Here is a 19,644-nt window from a genome sequence, read left to right as displayed (position 1 = left end):
GTGTAACATGGTGTTGATGATGTTGGTGCAACATGGTGGTGATGATGTTGGCGTAACATGGTAGTGATGGTGTTGGTGTAACATGGTGGTGATGGTGTTGGTGTAACATGGTAGTGAAGGTGTTGGTACAACATGGTGGTGATTGTGTTGGTGCAACATGGTGGTGCTGGTGTTGGTGTAACATGGTGTTGATAGTGTTTGTGTAACATGGTGGTGATGGTGTTGGTGCAACATGGTGGTGATGGTGTTAGTGTAACATGGAGGTGATGGTGTTGGTACAACATGGTGGTGATGGTGTTGGTGCAACATGGTGGTGATGGTGTTGGTGTAACATGGTGTTGATGGTGTTGATGTAACATGGTGGTGATGGTGTTGGTGAACCATGGTGGTGATGGTGTTGGTGTAACATGGTGGTGATGGTGTTGGTGTAACATGGTAGTGAAGTTGTTGGTACAACATGGTGGTGATGGTGTTGGTGCAACATGGTGGTGATGGTGTTGGTGTAACATGGTGTTGATAGTGTTTGTGTAACATGGTGGTGATGGTGTTGGTGCAACATGGTGGTGATGGTGTTAGTGTAACATGGAGGTGATGGTGTTGGTACAACATGGTGGTGATGGTGTTGGTGCAACATGGTGGTGATGGTGTTGGTGTAACATGGTGTTGATGGTGTTGATGTAACATGGTGGTGATGGTGTTGGTGAACCATGGTGGTGATGGTGTTGGTGTAACATGGTGTTGATGGTGTTGGTGTAACATGGTGTTGATGGTGTTGGTGTAACATGGTAGTGATAGTGTTGGTGAAACATAGTGGTGATGGTGCTGGTGTAACATGGTGGTGATGGTGTTGGTGTAACATGGTGTTGATGGTGTTGGTGCAACATGGTGGTAATGGTGTTGGTGCAACATGGTGGTGATCGTGTTGGTGTAACATGATGTTGATGGTGTTGGTGCAACATGGTGGTGATGGTGGTGATGGTGGTGATGATGGTGATGGAGGTGATGGTGGTGATGATGGTTATGGTGGTGATGGTGGTGGTGTTGGTGTAACATGGTGTTGATGGTGTTGATGAAACATGGTGTTGATGGTGTTGGTGTAACATGGTGTTGATGGTGTTGGTGTAACATGGTGGTGATGGTGTTGATGTAACATGGTGTTGATGGTGTTGATGCAACTTGGTGGTGATGGTGCTGGTGTAACATTGTGGTGATGGTGTTGGTGCAACATGGTGGTAATGGTGTTGGTGCAACATGGTGGTGATCGTGTTGGTGTAACATGGTGTTGATGGTGTTGTTGCAACATGGTGGTGATGGTGGTGATGGTTGTGATGATGGTGATGGAGGTGATGGTGGTGATGATGGTGATGGTGGTGATGGTGGTGATGGTCTTCGTGTAACATGATGTTGATGGTGTTGGTGTAACATGGTGGTGATGGTGTGGGTGCAACATGGTGGTGATGGTGTTAGTGCAACATGATGGTGATGGTGTTGGTGCAACATGGTGGTGATGGTGTTGGTGCAGCATGGTAGTGATAATGTTGGTGCAACATGGTGGTGATGGTATTGGTGCAACATGGTGGTGATGGTGTTGGTGCAACATGATGGTGATGGTGTTGGTGCAACATGGTGGTGATGGTGTTGGTGTAACATGGTGGTGATTCTGTTGGTGCAACATGGTGGTGATGGTGCAACATGGTAGTGATTGTGTTGGTGCAACATGGTAGTGATGGTTTTGGTGCAACATGGTGGTGATGGTGTTGGTGCAACATGGTGGTGATGATGTTGGTGCAACATGGTAATGATGGTGTTGGTGTAACATGGTAGTGATGGTGTTGGCGCAACATGGTGGTGATGGTGTTGGTGCAACATGGTGGTGATGGTGTTGGTGCAACATGGTGGTGATGGTGTTGGTGCAACATGGTGGTGATGTTGGTGCAACATGATGGTGATAGTGTTGGTGAAACATGGTGGCGATGGTGTTGGTGCAACATGGTGGTGATGGTGTTGGTGCAACATGGTGGTGATGTTGTTGGTGCAACATGGTAGTGATGGTGTTGGTGCAACATGGCAGTGATGGTGTTGGTGCAACATGGTGGTGATGGTGTTGGTGCAACATGGTGTTGATGTTGTTGGTGCAACATGATGGTGATGGTGTAGGTGAAACATGGTGGTCATGCTGTTGGTGCAATATGGTGGTGATGGTGTTGGTGCAACACGGTGGTGATGGTGTTGGAGCAACATGGTGGTGATTGTGTTGGTGCAACATAGTGGTGATGGTGTTGGTGCAACATGGTGGTGATGGTGTTGGTGCAACATGGTGGTGATGGTGTTGGTGCAACACGGTGATGATGGTGTTGGTGCAACATGGTGGTGATGGTGCTGGTGCAACACGGTGGTGATTGTGTTGGTGCAACACGGTGGCGATGGTGTTGGTGCAACACAGTGGTGATTGTGTTGGTGCAACATGGTGGTGATGGTGTTGGTGCAACAACGTGGTGATGGTGTTGGTGCAAAACGGTGGTGATGGTGCTGGTGCAACATGGTAGTGACGGTGTTGGTGCAACATGGTGGTGATGGTGTTGGTGCAACATGGTGGTGATGGTGTTGGTGCAACATGGTGGTGATAGTGTTGGTGCAACATGGTGGTGATGGTGTTGGTGCAACATGGTGGTGATGCTGTTGGTGCAACATGGTGGTGATGGTGTTGGAGCAACATGGTGGTGATGGTTTTGGTGCAACATGGTGGTGATGGTGTTGGTGTAGCATGGTGGTGATGGCGTTGGTGCAACAAAGTGGTGATGGTGTTGGTGCAACACGGTGGTGATGGTGTTGGTGTAACATGGTGTTGATGGTGATGGTGCAACATGGTGGTGATGGTGTTGGTGTAACATGGTGTTGATGGTGTTGGTGTAACATGGTGGTGATGGTGTTGGTGTAACATGGTAGTGATAATGTTGTTGTAACATGGTAGTGATGGTGTTGGTGCAACATGGTGGTGATGGTGTTCGTGTAACATGGTGTTGATGGTGTTGGTGCAACATGGTACTGATGGTGTTTGTGTAACATGGTAGTGATGGTGTTGGTGCAACATGGTTGTGATGGTGTTGGTGCAACATGGTGGTGATGGTGTTGGTGCAACATGGTGGTGATGGTGTTGGTGCAACATGGTGGTGATGTTGGTGCAACATGATGGTGATGGTGTTGGTGAAACATGGTGGCGATGGTGTTGGAGCAACATGGTGGTGATGGTGTTGGTGCAACATGGTGGTGATGTTGTTGGTGCAACATGGTAGTGATGGTGTTGGTGCAACATGGCAGTGATGGTGTTGGTGCAACATGGTGGTGATGGTGTTGGTGCAACATGGTGGTGATGTTCGTGCAACATGATGGTGATGGTGTAGGTGAAACTTGGTGGTCATGCTGTTGGTGCAATATGGTGGTGATGGTGTTGGTGCAACACGGTGGTGATGGTGTTGGAGCAACACGGTGGTGATGGTGTTGGTGCAACATAGTGGTGATGGTGTTGGTGCAACATGGTGGTGATGGTGTTGGTGCAACACGGTGGTGATGGTGTTGGTGCAACACGGTGGCGATGGTGTTGGTGCAACACGGTGGTGATGGTGTTTTTAAAACATGGTGGTGATGGTGTTGGTGCAACCACGTGGTGATGGTGTTGGTGCAAAACGGTGGTGATGGTGCTGGTGCAACATGGTAGTGATGGTGTTGGTGCAACATGGTGGTGATAGTGTTGGTGCAACATGGTGGTGATGGTGTTGGTGCAACATGGTGGTGATGGTGTTGGTGCAACATGGTGGTGATGGTGTTAGTGGAACATGGTTTTGATGGTCTTTGTGCAACATGGTGGTGATGGAGTTGGTGCAACATGGTGGTGATGCTGTTGGTGCAACATGGTGGTGATTGTGTTGGAGCAACATGGTGGTGATGGTGTTGGTGCAACATGGTGGTGATGGTGTTGGTGTAGCATGGTGGTGATGGCGTTGGTGCAACATGGTGGTGATGGTGTTGGTGCAACATGGTGGTGATGGTGTTGGTGTAACATGGTTTTGATGGTGATGGTGCAACATGGTGGTGATGGTGTTGGTGTAACATGGTATTGATGGTGTTGGTGTAACATGGTGTTGATGGTGGTGATGGTGTTGGTGTAACATGGTAGTGATGGTGTTGTTGTAACATGGTGGTGATGGTGTTGGTGCAACATGGTGGTGATGGTGTTCGTGTAACATGGTGTTGATGGTGTTGGTGCAACATAGTGGTGATGGTGTTGGTGTAACATAGTGTTGATGGTGTTGGTGCAACATTGTGGGGATGGTGGTGATGGTGGTGATGGTGTTGGTGTAACATGGCGGTGATGGTGTTGGTGTAACATTCTAGTGATGGTGTTGTAACATGGTGGTGATGGTGTTGGTGCAACATGGTGGTAATGGTGTTAGTGTAACATGGTGTTGATTGTGTTGGGGATGTTTGTGCAACATGGTGATGATGGTGGTGATGGTGTTGGTGTAACATGATGTTGATGGTGTTGGTGTAACATGGTGGTGATGGTGTTGGTGCAACATTTGGGTGATGGTGTAGGTGTAACATGGTGGTGATGGTGTTGGTGCAACATGGTGTTGATGGTGTTGGTGCAACATGGTGGTGATGGTGTTCGTGTAACATGATGTTGACGGTGTTGGTGCAACCTTGTGGTGTTGGTGTTGGTGCAACATGGTGGTGATGGTGTTAGTGAAACATGGTAGTGATGGTGTTGGTGCAACATGGTAGTGATGGTGTTGGTGCAACTTGGTGGTGATGGTGTTGGTGCAACATGGTGGTGATGGTGTTGGTGCAATATGGTGGTGATGGTGTAGGTGCAACATGGTAGTGAGGGTATGGGTGTAACATGGTGGTGATGGTGTTGGTGTAACATGGTGGTGATGGTGTTGGTGCAATATGGTGGTGATGGTGTTGGTGTAACATGGTGTTGATGATGTTGGTGCAACATGGTGGTGATGGTGTTGGTGTAACATGGTAGTGATGGTGTTGGTGTAACATGGTGGTGATGGTGTTGGTGTAACATGGTAGTGAAGGTGTTGGTACATGGTGGTGTTGGTGTTGGTGCAACATGGTGGTGATGGTGTTGGTGTAACATGGTGTTGATGGTGTTTGTGTAACATGGTGGTGATGGTGTTGGTGCAACATGGTGGTGATGGTGTTAGTGTAACATGGAGGTGATGGTGTTGGTACAACATGGTGGTGATGGTGTTGGTGCAAGATGGTGGTGATGATGTTGGTGTAACATGGTGGTGATGGTGTTTGTGTAACATGGTGTTGATAGTGTTGGTGTAACATGGTAGTGATGGTGTTGGTGCAACATTGTGGTGATGGTGTTGGTGTAACATGGTGTTGATGGTGTTGATGTAACATGATGGTGATGGTGTTGGTGCAACATGGTGGTGATAGTGTTGGTGTAACATGGTATTGATGGTGCTGGTACAACATGGTTGTGATGGTGTTGGTGCAACATGGTGGTGATGGTGTTGGTGTAACATGGGGTGATGGTGTTGGTGTAACATGGAAGTGATTGTGTTGGTGTAACATGGTGGTGATGGTGTTGGTGCAACACGGTGGTGATGGTGCTGGTGTAACATGGTGCTGATGGTGTTGGGGGAACATGGTGGTGATGGTGTTGGTGCAACATGGTGTTGATGGTATTGGTGCAACATGGTGGAGATGGTGGTGATGGTGGTTATGGTCGTGATGATGGTGATGGTGGTGATAGTGGTGATAGTGATGGTGTTACATGACGTTTATGTTGTTGGTGTAACATGGTGGTGATGGTGTTGGTGCAACATGGTGGTGATATTGTTGGTGCAACATGGTGTGATGGTGGTGATGGTGTTGGTGTAACATGATGTTGATGGTGTTTGTGTAACATGGTGGTGATGGTGTTGGTGTAACATGGTAGTGATGGTGTTGGTGCAACATGGTGGTGATGTTGGTGTAACATGGTGTTGATGGTGCTGGTGCAACATGATGGTGATGGGGTTTGTGTAACATGGTGTTGATGGTGTTGGTGCAACATGGTGGTGATGGTGGTGATAGTGATGGTGTTGGTGTAACATGATGTTGATGGTGCAACATAGTTGTGATGGTGTTTGTGTAACATGGTGGTGATGGTGTTGGTGAAAAATAGTAGTGATGGTGTTGGTGAAACATGTTGATGGTGTTGGTGCAACATGGTGGTGATGGTGTTGGTGCAACATGGTGGTGATGGTGTTGGTGTTACATGGTGGTGACGTTGTTGGTGTAACATGGTGGTGATGGTGTTGGTGCAACATGGTAGTGATGTTGTTGGTGTAACATGGTGTTGATGGTGTTGGTGCAACATGACGGTGATGGTGTTGGTGTAACATGGTGTTGATGGTATTGGTGCAACATTGTTGTGATGGTGTTGGTGGAACATGGTGGTGATGGTAGTGATGGTGTTGGTGCAACATGGTTGTGATTGTGTGTGGAACATGGTGGTGATGGTGTTGGTGCAACATGATGGTGATGATGTTGGTGAAACATGGTGGTGATGGTGTTGGTACAACATGGTGGTGATGGTGTTGGTGTAACATGGTGGTGATGGTGTTGGTGCAGCATGGTGGTGATGGTGTTGGTGCTACATGGTGGTGATGGTGTTGGTGCAACATGGTAGTGATGGTGTTTTTGCAATATGGTGGTGATGGTGTTGATGCAACATGGTTGTGATGGTGTTTGTGCAACATGGATGGTGATGGTGTTGGTGCAACATGGTGGTGATGGTGTTGGTGCAACATGATGGTGACGTTGTTGGTGCAACATGGTGGTGATGGTGTTGGTACAACATGGTGGTGATGGTGTTGGTGCAAGATGGTGGTGATGATGTTGGTGTAACATGGTGGTGATGGTGTTTGTGTAACATGGTGTTGATAGTGTTGGTGTAACATGGTAGTGATGGTGTTGGTGCAACATTGTGGTGATGGTGTTGGTGTAACATGGTGTTGATGGTGTTGATGTAACATGATGGTGATGGTGTTGGTGCAACATGGTGGTGATAGTGTTGGTGTAACATGGTATTGATGGTGCTGGTACAACATGGTGGTGATGGTGTTGGTGCAACATGGTGGTGATGGTGTTGGTGTAACATGGGGTGATGGTGTTGGTGTAACATGGAAGTGATTGTGTTGGTGTAACATGGTGGTGATGGTGTTGGTGCAACACGGTGGTGATGGTGCTGGTGTAACATGGTGCTGATGGTGTTGGGGGAACATGGTGGTGATGGTGTTGGTGCAACATGGAGGTGATGGTGTTGGTGTAACATGGTGTTGATGGTATTGGTGCAACATGGTGGAGATGGTGGTGATGGTGGTTATGGTGGTGTTGATGGTGATGGTGGTGATAGTGGTGATAGTGATGGTGTTACATGACGTTTATGTTGTTGGTGTAACATGGTGGTGATGGTGTTGGTGCAACATGGTGGTGATATTGTTGGTGCAACATGGTGTGATGGTGGTGATGGTGTTGGTGTAACATGATGTTGATGGTGTTTGTGTAACATGGAGGTGATGGTGTTGGTGTAACATGGTAGTGATGGTGTTGGTGCAACATGGTGGTGATGTTGGTGTAACATGGTGTTGATGGTGTTGGTGCAACATGGTGGTGATGGGGTTTGTGTAACATGGTGTTGATGGTGTTGGTGCAACATGGTGGTGATGGTGGTGATAGTGATGGTGTTGGTGTAACATGATGTTGATGGTGCAACATAGTTGTGATGGTGTTTGTGTAAGATGGTGGTGATGGTGTTGGTGAAAAATAGTAGTGATGGTGTTGGTGAAACATGTTGATGGTGTTGGTGCAACATGGTGGTGATGGTGTTGGTGCAACATGGTGGTGATGGTGTTGGTGTAACATGGTGGTGACGTTGTTGGTGTAACATGGTGGTGATGGTGTTGGTGCAACATGGTAGTGATGTTGTTGGTGTAACATGGTGTTGATGGTGTTGGTGCAACATGACGGTGATGGTGTTGATGTAACATGGTGTTGATGGTATTGGTGCAACATTGTTGTGATGGTGTTGGTGGAACATGGTGGTGATGGTAGTGATGGTGTTGGTGCAACATGATGGTGATGGCGTTGGTGCAACATGGTTGTGATTGTGTGTGGAACATGGTGGTGATGGTGTTGGTGCAACATGATGGTGATGATGTTGGTGAAACATGGTGGTGATGGTGTTGGTACAACATGGTGGTGATGGTGTTGGTGTAACATGGTGGTGATGGTGTTGGTGCAGCATGGTGGTGATGGTGTTGGTGCTACATGGTGGTGATGGTGTTGGTGCAACTTGGTAGTGATGGTGTTTTTGCAATATGGTGGTGATGGTGTTGATGCAACATGGTTGTGATGGTGTTTGTGCAACATGGATGGTGATGGTGTTGGTGCAACATGGTGGTGATGGTGTTGGTGCAACATGATGGTGACGTTGTTGGTGCAACATGGTGGTGATGGTGTTGGTACAACATGGTGGTGATGATGTTGGTGGAACATGGTGGTGATGGTGTTGGTGCAACATGGTGGTGATGGTGTTGTTGCAACATGGTGGTGATGGTGTTGGTGCAACATGATGGTGATGGTGTTGGTGCTACATGGTGGTGATGGTGTTGGTGTAACATGGTGATGATGGTGGTGATGGTGTTGGTGTAACATGGTGGTGATGGTGTTTTTGCAAGATGGTTGTGATGGTGTTGGTGCAACATGGTGATGATGGTGTTGGTGCAACATGGTGGTGATGGTGTTGGTGTAACATGGTGGTTATGGTGTTGGTGCAACATGGTCGTGATGGTGTTTGTGTCACATTGTGATGATGGTGTTGGTGCAACATGGTGGTGATGGTGTTGGTGCAACATGGTGGTGATGGTGTTGGTGGAACACGGTGGTGATGGTGTTGGTGTAACAAGGTGTTGATAGTGTTGGTGCAGTATGGTGGTGATGGTGTTGGTGTAACATGGTGGTGATGGTGGTGATGGTGTTGGTGTAACATGGTGGTGATGGTGTTGGTGCAAGATGGTGGTGATGGTGTTGGTGTAACATATTGGTGATGGTGGTGATGGTGTTGGTGTAACATGGTTGTGATGGTGTTTGTGCAACATGGTAGTGATGGTGTTGGTGTAACATGGTGTTGATGGTGTTGGTGCAACATGGCGGTGATGGTGTTGGTGTAACATGGTGTTGATGGTATTGGTGCAACATGGTTGTGATGGTGTTTGTGGAACATGGTGGTGATGGTAGTGATGGTGTTGGTGCAACATGATTGTGATGGCGTTGGTGCAACATGGTGGTGATTGTGTTGGTGGAACATGGTGGTGATGGTGTTGGTGCAATATGATGGTGATGATGTTGGTGAAACATGGTGGTGATGGTGTTGGTGTAACATGGTGGTGATGGTGTTGGTGCAGCATGGTGGTGATGGTGTTGGCGCAACATGGTGGTGATGGAGTTTGTGCAACATGGTGGTGATGGTGTTGGTGCAACATTGTGGTGATGGTGTTGGTGCAACATGATGGTGTCATTGTTGGTGCACCATGGTGGTGATGGTGTTGGTACAACATGGTCGTGATGGTGTTGGTGGAACATGGTGGGGATGGTGTTGGTGCAACATGGTGGTGATGGTGTTGGTGAAACATGGTGGTAATGGTGTTGGTGCAACATGAAGGTGACAGTGTTGGTGCAACATCCAGGTGATGGTGTTGGTGTTACATGGTGTTGATAGTGTTGGTGCAATATGATGGTGATGGTGTTGGTGCTACATGGTGGTGATGGTGTTGGTGTAACATGGTGATGATGGTGGTGATGGTGTTGGTGTAAGATGGTGGTGATGGTGTTGGTGCAACATGGTGGTGATGGTGTTGTTGCAACATGGTGGTGATGGTGTTGGTGCAACATGATGGTGATGGTGTTGGTGCTACATGGTGGTGATGGTGTTGGTGTAACATGGTGATGATGGTGGTGATGGTGTTGGTGTAACATGGTGGTGATGGTGTTTTTGCAAGATGGTTGTGATGGTGTTGGTGCAACATGGTGATGATGGTGTTGGTGCAACATGGTGGTGATGGTGTTGGTGTAACATGGTGGTTATGGTGTTGGTGCAACATGGTCGTGATGGTGTTTGTGTCACATTGTGATGATGGTGTTGGTGCAACATGGTGGTGATGGTGTTGGTGCAACATGGTGGTGATGGTGTTGGTGGAACACGGTGGTGATGGTGTTGGTGTAACAAGGTGTTGATAGTGTTGGTGCAGTATGGTGGTGATGGTGTTGGTGTAACATGGTGGTGATGGTGGTGATGGTGTTGGTGTAACATGGTGGTGATGGTGTTGGTGCAAGATGGTGGTGATGGTGTTGGTGTAACATATTGGTGATGGTGGTGATGGTGTTGGTGTAACATGGTTGTGATGGTGTTTGTGCAACATGGTAGTGATGGTGTTGGTGTAACATGGTGTTGATGGTGTTGGTGCAACATGGCGGTGATGGTGTTGGTGTAACATGGTGTTGATGGTATTGGTGCAACATGGTTGTGATGGTGTTTGTGGAACATGGTGGTGATGGTAGTGATGGTGTTGGTGCAACATGATTGTGATGGCGTTGGTGCAACATGGTGGTGATTGTGTTGGTGGAACATGGTGGTGATGGTGTTGGTGCAATATGATGGTGATGATGTTGGTGAAACATGGTGGTGATGGTGTTGGTGTAACATGGTGGTGATGGTGTTGGTGCAGCATGGTGGTGATGGTGTTGGCGCAACATGGTGGTGATGGAGTTTGTGCAACATGGTGGTGATGGTGTTGGTGCAACATTGTGGTGATGGTGTTGGTGCAACATGATGGTGTCATTGTTGGTGCACCATGGTGGTGATGGTGTTGGTACAACATGGTCGTGATGGTGTTGGTGGAACATGGTGGGGATGGTGTTGGTGCAACATGGTGGTGATGGTGTTGGTGAAACATGGTGGTAATGGTGTTGGTGCAACATGAAGGTGACAGTGTTGGTGCAACATCCAGGTGATGGTGTTGGTGTTACATGGTGTTGATAGTGTTGGTGCAATATGATGGTGATGGTGTTGGTGCTACATGGTGGTGATGGTGTTGGTGTAACATGGTGATGATGGTGGTGATGGTGTTGGTGTAAGATGGTGGTGATGGTGTTGGTGCAAGATGGTGGTGATGGTGTTGGTGCAACATGGTGATGATGGTGTTGGTGCAACATGGTGGTGATGGTGTTGGTGTAACATGGTGGTGATGGTGATTGTGTCACATTGTGATGAAGGTATTGGTGCAACATGGTGGTAATGGTGTTGGTGCAACATGGTGGTGATGGTGTTGGTGGAACACGGTGGTGATGGTGTTGGTGTAACATGGTGTTCATAGTGTTGGTGCAGTATGGTGGTGATGGTGTTGGTGCAACATGGTGGTGATGGTGTTGGTGTAACATGGTGGTGATGGTGGTGATGGTGTTGGTGTAACATGTTGGTGATGGTGTTGGTGCAAGATGGTGGTCATGGGGTTGGTGCAACATGGTGGTGATAGTGTTGGTGCAACATGGTGGTGATGGTGTTGGTGTAACATGGTGGTTATGGTGTTGATGCAACATGGTTGTGATGGTGTTGGTGTAACACAGTGGTGATGGTGTTGGTGCAACATGGTGGTGATGGTGTTGGTGCAACATGGTTGTGATGGTGTTGGTGCAACATGGTAGTGGTTGTGTTGGTGTAACATGGTGGTGATGGTGTTGGTGCAACATGGTGGTGATGGTTTTGGTGCAACATGGTGGTGATGGTTTTGGTGCAACATGGTGGTGATGGTGTTGGTGCAACATGGTGGTGATAGTGTCGTGTAACATAGTGTTGATGATGTTGGTGCAACATGCTGATGATGGTTGTGATTGTGTTTGTGTAACATGATGTTCATGGTGTTGGTGTAACATGGTGGTGATGGTGGTGATGGTGTTGGTGTAACATGGTGGTGATGGTGTTGGTGCAACATGTTGGTAATGGTGTAGGTGTAACATGGTGGTGATGGTGTTGGTGTAACATCCTGGTTATGGTGTTGGTGCAACATGGTGGTGATGGTGTAGGTGTAACATGGTGGTGATAGTGTCGTGTAACATAGTGTTGATGATGTTGGTGCAACATGGTGATGATGGTGGTGATGGTGTTGGTGTAACATGATGTTGATGGTGTTGGTGTAACATGGTGGTGATGGAGGTGATGGTGTTGGTGTAACATGGTGGTGATGGTGTTGGTGCAACATGGTGGTGATGGTGTAGGTGTAACATGGTGGTGTTGGTGTTGGTGCAACATGGTGTTGATGGTGTTTGTGCAACATGGTGGTGATGGTGTTCGTGTAACATGATGTTGACGGTGTTGCTGCAACCTTGTGGTGATGGTGTTGTTGCAACATGGTGGTGATGGTGTTGGTGTAACATGGTGCTGATGGTGTTGGTGCAGCATAGTGGTGATGGTGTTGGTGTAACATGGTGTTGATGATGTTGGTGCAACATGGTGGTGATGGTGTTGGTGTAACATTGTAGTGATGGTGTTTGTGTAACATGGTGGTGATGGTGTTGGTGTAACATTGTAGTGATGGTGTTGGTACAACATGGTGGTGATGGTGTTGGTGCAACATGGTGGTGATGGTGTTTGTGCAACATGGTGGTGATGGTGGTGATGGTGGTGATGGTGGTGATGATGGTGATGGTGGTGATAGTGGTGATGGTGATGGTGTAAGATGATGTTTATGGTGATGGTGTAACATGATGTTTATGGTGTTGTTGTAACATGGTGGTGATGGTGTTGGTGCAACTTGGTGTTGATGGTGTTTGTGCAACATGGTGGTGATGGTGTTCGTGTAACATGATGTTGACGGTGTTGGTGCAACCTTGTGGAGATGGTGTTGTTGCAACATGGTGGTGATGGTGTTGGTGTAACATGGTGTTGATGGTGTTGGTGCAACATGGTGGTGATGGTGTTGGTGTAACATGGTGTTGATGATGTTGGTGCAACATGGTGGTGATGGTGTTGGTGTAACATGGTAGTGATGGTGTTGGTGTAACATGGTGGTGATGGAGTTGGTGTAACATGGTAGTGATGGTGTTGGTACAACATGGTGGTGATGGTGTTGGTGCAACATGGTGGTGATGGTGTTGGTGCAACATGGTGGTGATGGTGTTAGTGTAACATGGTGGTGATGGTGTTGGTACAACATGGTGGTGATGGTGTTGGTGCAACATGGTGGTGATGGTGTTTGTGTAACATGGTGGTGATGGTGTTGGTGTAACATATTGTTGATGGTGTTGGTGTAACATGGTAGTGATGGTGTTGGTGCAACATGGTGGTGATGGTGTTGGTGTAACATCGTGTTGATGGTGTTGATGTAACATGATGGTGATGGTGTTGGTGCAACATGGTGGTGATAGTGTTGGTGTAACATGGTAGTGATGGTGCTGGTACAACATGGTGGTGATGGTGTCGGTGCAACATGGTGGTGATGGTGTTGGTGTAACATGGTGGTGATGGTGTTGGTGTAACATGGTAGTGATGGTGTTGGTGTAACATGGTGGTGATGGTGTTGGTGCAACATGGTGGTGATGGTGCTGGTGTAACATGGTGATGATGGTGTTGGGGTTACATGGTGGTGATGGTGTTGGTGCAACATGGTGGTGATGGTGTTGGTGCAACATGGTGTTGATGGTGTTGGTGCAACATGGTGGTGATGGTGGTGTTGGTGGTGATAGTGGTGATGATGGTGATGGTGGTGATAGTGGTGATGGTGATGGTGTAACATGATGTTTATGGTGTTGGTGTAACATGGTGGTGATGGTGTTGGTGTAACATCGTGGTTATGGTGTTGGTGCAACATGGTGGTGATGGTGTAGGTGTAACATTGTGGTGATAGTGTCGTGTAACATAGTGTTGATGATGTTGGTGCAACATGGTGATGATGGTGGTGATGGTGTTGGTGTAACATGATGTTGATGGTGTTGGTGTAACATGGTGGTGATGGAGGTGATGGTGTTGGTGTAACATGGTGGTGATGGTGTTGGTGCAACATGGTGGTGATGGTGTATGTGTAACATGGTGGTGTTGGTGTTGGTGCAACATGGTGTTGATGGTGTTTGTGCAACATGGTGGTGATGGTGTTCGTGTAACATGATGTTGACGGTGTTGCTGCAACCTTGTGGTGATGGTGTTGTTGCAACATGGTGGTGATGGTGTTGGTGTAACATGGTGCTGATGGTGTTGGTGCAGCATAGTGGTGATGGTGTTGGTGTAACATGGTGTTGATGATGTTGGTGCAACATGGTTGTGATGGTGTTGGTGTAACATTGTAGTGATGGTGTTTGTGTAACATGGTGGTGATGGTGTTGGTGTAACATTGTAGTGATGGTGTTGGTACAACATGGTGGTGATGGTGTTGGTGCAACATGGTGGTGATGGTGTTTGTGCAACATGGTGGTGATGGTGGTGATGGTGGTGATGGTGGTGATGATGGTGATGGTGGTGATAGTGGTGATGGTGATGGTGTAAGATGATGTTTATGGTGATGGTGTAACATGATGTTTATGGTGTTGTTGTAACATGGTGGTGATGGTGTTGGTGCAACTTGGTGTTGATGGTGTTTGTGCAACATGGTGGTGATGGTGTTCGTGTAACATGATGTTGACGGTGTTGGTGCAACCTTGTGGAGATGGTGTTGTTGCAACATGGTGGTGATGGTGTTGGTGTAACATGGTGTTGATGGTGTTGGTGCAACATGGTGGTGATGGTGTTGGTGTAACATGGTGTTGATGATGTTGGTGCAACATGGTGGTGATGGTGTTGGTGTAACATGGTAGTGATGGTGTTGGTGTAACATGGTGGTGATGGAGTTGGTGTAACATGGTAGTGATGGTGTTGGTACAACATGGTGGTGATGGTGTTGGTGCAACATGGTGGTGATGGTGTTGGTGCAACATGGTGGTGATGGTGTTAGTGTAACATGGTGGTGATGGTGTTGGTACAACATGGTGGTGATGGTGTTGGTGCAACATGGTGGTGATGGTGTTTGTGTAACATGGTGGTGATGGTGTTGGTGTAACATATTGTTGATGGTGTTGGTGTAACATGGTAGTGATGGTGTTGGTGCAACATGGTGGTGATGGTGTTGGTGTAACATCGTGTTGATGGTGTTGATGTAACATGATGGTGATGGTGTTGGTGCAACATGGTGGTGATAGTGTTGGTGTAACATGGTAGTGATGGTGCTGGTACAACATGGTGGTGATGGTGTCGGTGCAACATGGTGGTGATGGTGTTGGTGTAACATGGTGGTGATGGTGTTGGTGTAACATGGTAGTGATGGTGTTGGTGTAACATGGTGGTGATGGTGTTGGTGCAACATGGTGGTGATGGTGCTGGTGTAACATGGTGATGATGGTGTTGGGGTAACATGGTGGTGATGGTGTTGGTGCAACATGGTGGTGATGGTGTTGGTGTAACATGGTGTTGATGGTGTTGGTGCAACATGGTGGTGATGGTGGTGTTGGTGGTGATAGTGGTGATGATGGTGATGGTGGTGATAGTGGTGATGGTGATGGTGTAACATGATGTTTATGGTGTTGGTGTAACATGGTGGTGATGGTGTTGGTGCAACATGGTGATGATGGTGTTGGTGCAACATGGTGGTGATGGTGTTGGTGTAACATGGTGTTGGTGCAACATTGCGGTGATGGTGTTGGTGTAACATAGTGGTGATGGTGTTGGTGTAACATGGTGGTGACGTTGTTGGTGTAACATGGTGGTGATGGTGTTGGTGCAACATGGTAGTGATGGTGTTGGTGTAACATGGTGTTGATGGTGTTGGTGCAACATGGCGGTGATGGTGTTGGTGTAACATGGTGTTTGATGGTATTGGTGCAACATGGTTGTGATGGTGTTGGTGGAACATTGTGGTGATGGTAGTGATGGTGTTGGTGCAACATGATGGTGATGGCGTTGGTGCAACATGGTGGTGATTGTGTTGGTGGAACATGGTGGTGATGGTGTTGGTGCAACATGATAGTGATGATGTTGGTGAAACATGTTGGTGATGGTGTTGGTACAACATGGTGGTGATGGTGTTGGTGTAACATGGTGGTGATGGTGTTGGTGTAGCATGGTGCTGATGGTGTTGGTGCAACATGGTGGTGATGGTGTTGGTGCAACATGGTAGTGATGGTGTTTTTACAATATGGTGTTGATGGTGTTGATGCAACATGGTGGTGTTGGTGTTGGTGCAACATTGTGGTGATGGTGTTGGTGCAACATGGTGGTGATGGTGTTGGTGCAACATGATGGTGATGTTGTTGGTGCAACATGGTGGTGATGGTGTTGGTACAACATGTTGGTGATGGTGTTGCGGGAACATGGTGGTGATGGTGTTGGTGCAACATGGTGGTGATGGTGTTGGTGCAACATGGTGGTGATGGTGTTGGTGCAACATGATGGTGATGGTGTTGGTGCAACATCGTGGTGATGGTGTTGGTGTAACATGGTGTTGATAGTGTTGGTGCAATATGATAGTGATGGTGTTGGTGCTACATGGTGGTGATGGTGTTGGTGTAACATGGTGATGATGGTGGTGATGGTGTTGGTGTAACATGGTGGTGATGGTGTTGGTGCAACATGGTGGTGATAGTGTTGGTGTAACATGGTGGTTATGGTGTTGGTGCAACATGGTGGTGATGATGTTGGTGTCACATGGTGGTGATGGTGTTGGTGCAACATGGTGGTGATCGTGTTGGTGCAACATGGTGGTGATGGTGTTGGTGCAACACGGTGGTGATGGTGTTGGTGTAACATGGTGTTGATAGTGTTGGTGCAGTATGGTGGTGATGGTGTTGGTGCAACATAGTGGTGATGGTGTTGGTGTAACGTGGTGGTGATGGTGGTGATGGTGTTGGTGTAACGTGGTGGTGATGGTGTTGGTGCAAGATGGTGGTGATGGGGTTGGTGCAACATGGTGGTGATGGTGTTGGTGCAACATGGTGGTGATGGGGTTGGTGTAACATGGTGGTTATGGTGTTGATGCAACTTGGTGGTGATATTGTTTGTGTAACATAGTGGTGATGGTGTTGGTGCAACATGGTGGTGATTGTGTTAGTGCAACATGGTTGTGATGGTGTTGGTGCAACATGGTGGTGATGGTGTTGGTGTAACATGGTAGTGATGGAGTTGGTGTAACATGGTGGTGATGGTGTTGGTGTAACATGGTAGTGATGGTGTTGGTACAACATGGTGGTGATGGTGTTGGTGCAACATGGTGGTGATGGTGTTGGTGCAACATGGTGTTGATGGTGTTGGTGTAACATGGTGGTGATGGTGTTGGTGCAACATGGTGGTGATGGTGTTAGTGTAACATGGTGGTGATGGTGTTGGTACAACATGGTGGTGATGGTGTTGGTGCAACATGGTGGTGATGGTGTTTGTGTAACATGGTGGTGATGGTGTTGGTGTAACATGGTGTTGATGGTGTTGGTGTAACATGGTAGTGATGGTGTTGGTGCAACATGGTGGTGATGGTGTTGGTGTAACATCTTGTTGATGGTGTTGATGTAACATGATGGTGATGGTGTTGGTGCAACATGGTGGTGATAGTGTTGGTGTAACATGGTAGTGATGGTGCTGGTACAACATGGTGGTGATGGTGTTGGTGCAACATGGTGGTGATGGTGTTGGTGTAACATGGTGGTGATGGTGTTGGTGTAACATGGTAGTGATGATGTTGGTGTAACATGGTGGTGATAGTGTTGGTGCAACATGGTGGTGATGGTGCTGGTGTAACATGGTGATGATGGTGTTGGGGTAACATGGTGGTGATGGTGTTGGTGGAACATGGTGGTGATGGTGTTGGTGTAACATGGTGTTGGTGCAACATGGTGGTGATGGTGGTGTTGGTGGTGATAGTGGTGATGATGGTGATGGTGGTGATAGTTGTGATGGTGATGGTGTAACATGATGTTTATGGTGTTGGTGTAACATGGTGGTGATGGTGTTGGTGCAACATGGTGATGATGGTGTTGGTGCAACCTGGTGGTGATGGTGGTGATGGTGTTGGTGTAACATGATGTTGATTGTGTTGGTGTAACATGGTGGTGATGGTGGTGATGGTGTTGGTGTAACATGGTAGTGATGGTGTTGGTGTAACATGGTGGTGATGGTGTTGGTGCAACATGGTGGTGATGTTGGTGTAACATGGTGTTGATGGTGTTTGTGCAACATGGTGGTGATGGTGGTGATGGTGAAGGTGTTGGTGTAACATGATGTTGATGGTGCAACATAGTTGTGATGGTGTTGGTGTAACATGGTGGTGATGGTGTTGGTGAAACATGGTAGTGATGGTGTTGGTGCAGCATGTTGGTGATAATGTTGGTGCAACATGGTGGTGATGGTGTTGGTGCAACATAGTTGTGATGATGTTGGTGTAACATGGTGTAGATGGTGTTGGTGCAACATGGCGGTGATGGTGTTGGTGTAACATGGTGCTGATGGTATTGGTGCAACATGGTTGTGTTGGTGGAACATGGTGGTGATGGTAGTGATGGTGTTGGTGCAACATCATGGTGATGGCTTTGGTGCAACATGGTGGTGATTGTGTTGGTGGAACATGGTGGTGATGGTGTTGGTGCAACATGATGGTGATGATGTTTGTGAAACATGTTGGTGATGGTGTTGGTACAACATGGTGGTGATGGTGTTGGTGTAACATGGTGGTGATGGTGTTGGTGCAGCATGGTGGTGATGGTGTTGGTGCAACATGGTGGTGATGGTGTTGGTGCAACATGGTAGTTATGGTGTTTTTGCAATATGGTGGTGATGGTGTTGATGCAACAGGGTGGTGATGGTGTTGGTGCAACATGGTGGTGATGGTGTTGGTGCAACATGGTGGTGATGGTGTTGGTGCAACATGATGGTGATGTTGTTGGTGCAACATGGTGGTGATGGTGTTGGTACAACATGGTGGTGATGGTGTTGGGGGAACATGGTGGTGATGGTGTTGGTGCAACATGGTGGTGACGGTGTTGGTGCAAAATGGTGGTGATGGTGTTGGTGCAACATGATGGTGATGGTGTTGGTGCAACATCGTGGTGATGGTGTTGGTGTAACATGGTGATGATGCTTGTGATGGTGTTGGTGTCACATGGTGGTGATGGTGTTGGTGCAACATGGTGGTGATGGTGTTGGTGCAACTTGGTGGTGATGGTGTTGGTGCAACACGGTGGTGATGGTGTTGGTGTAACATGGTGTTGATAGTGTTGGTGCAGTATGGTGGTGATGGTGTTGGTGCAACATAGTTTTGATGGTGTTGGTGTAACGATTGTGGTGATGGTGGTGATGGTGTTGGTGAAACATGGTGGTGATGGTGTTGGTGCAAGATGGTGGTGATGGGGTTGGTGCAACATGGTGGTGATGGTGTTGGTGCAACTTGGTGGTGATGGTGTTTGTGTAACATAGTGGTGATGGTGTTGGTGCAACATGGTGGTGATTGTGTTGGTGAAACATGGTTGTGATGGTGTTGGTGCAACATGGTGGTGATGGTGTTGGTGTAACAT

The sequence above is a fragment of the Cherax quadricarinatus genome, chromosome 36 (genome assembly GCF_038502225.1).
Source record: "Cherax quadricarinatus isolate ZL_2023a chromosome 36, ASM3850222v1, whole genome shotgun sequence".
NCBI lineage: Eukaryota > Metazoa > Arthropoda > Malacostraca > Decapoda > Parastacidae > Cherax > Cherax quadricarinatus.
This window is presented reverse-complemented; position numbering follows the sequence as displayed.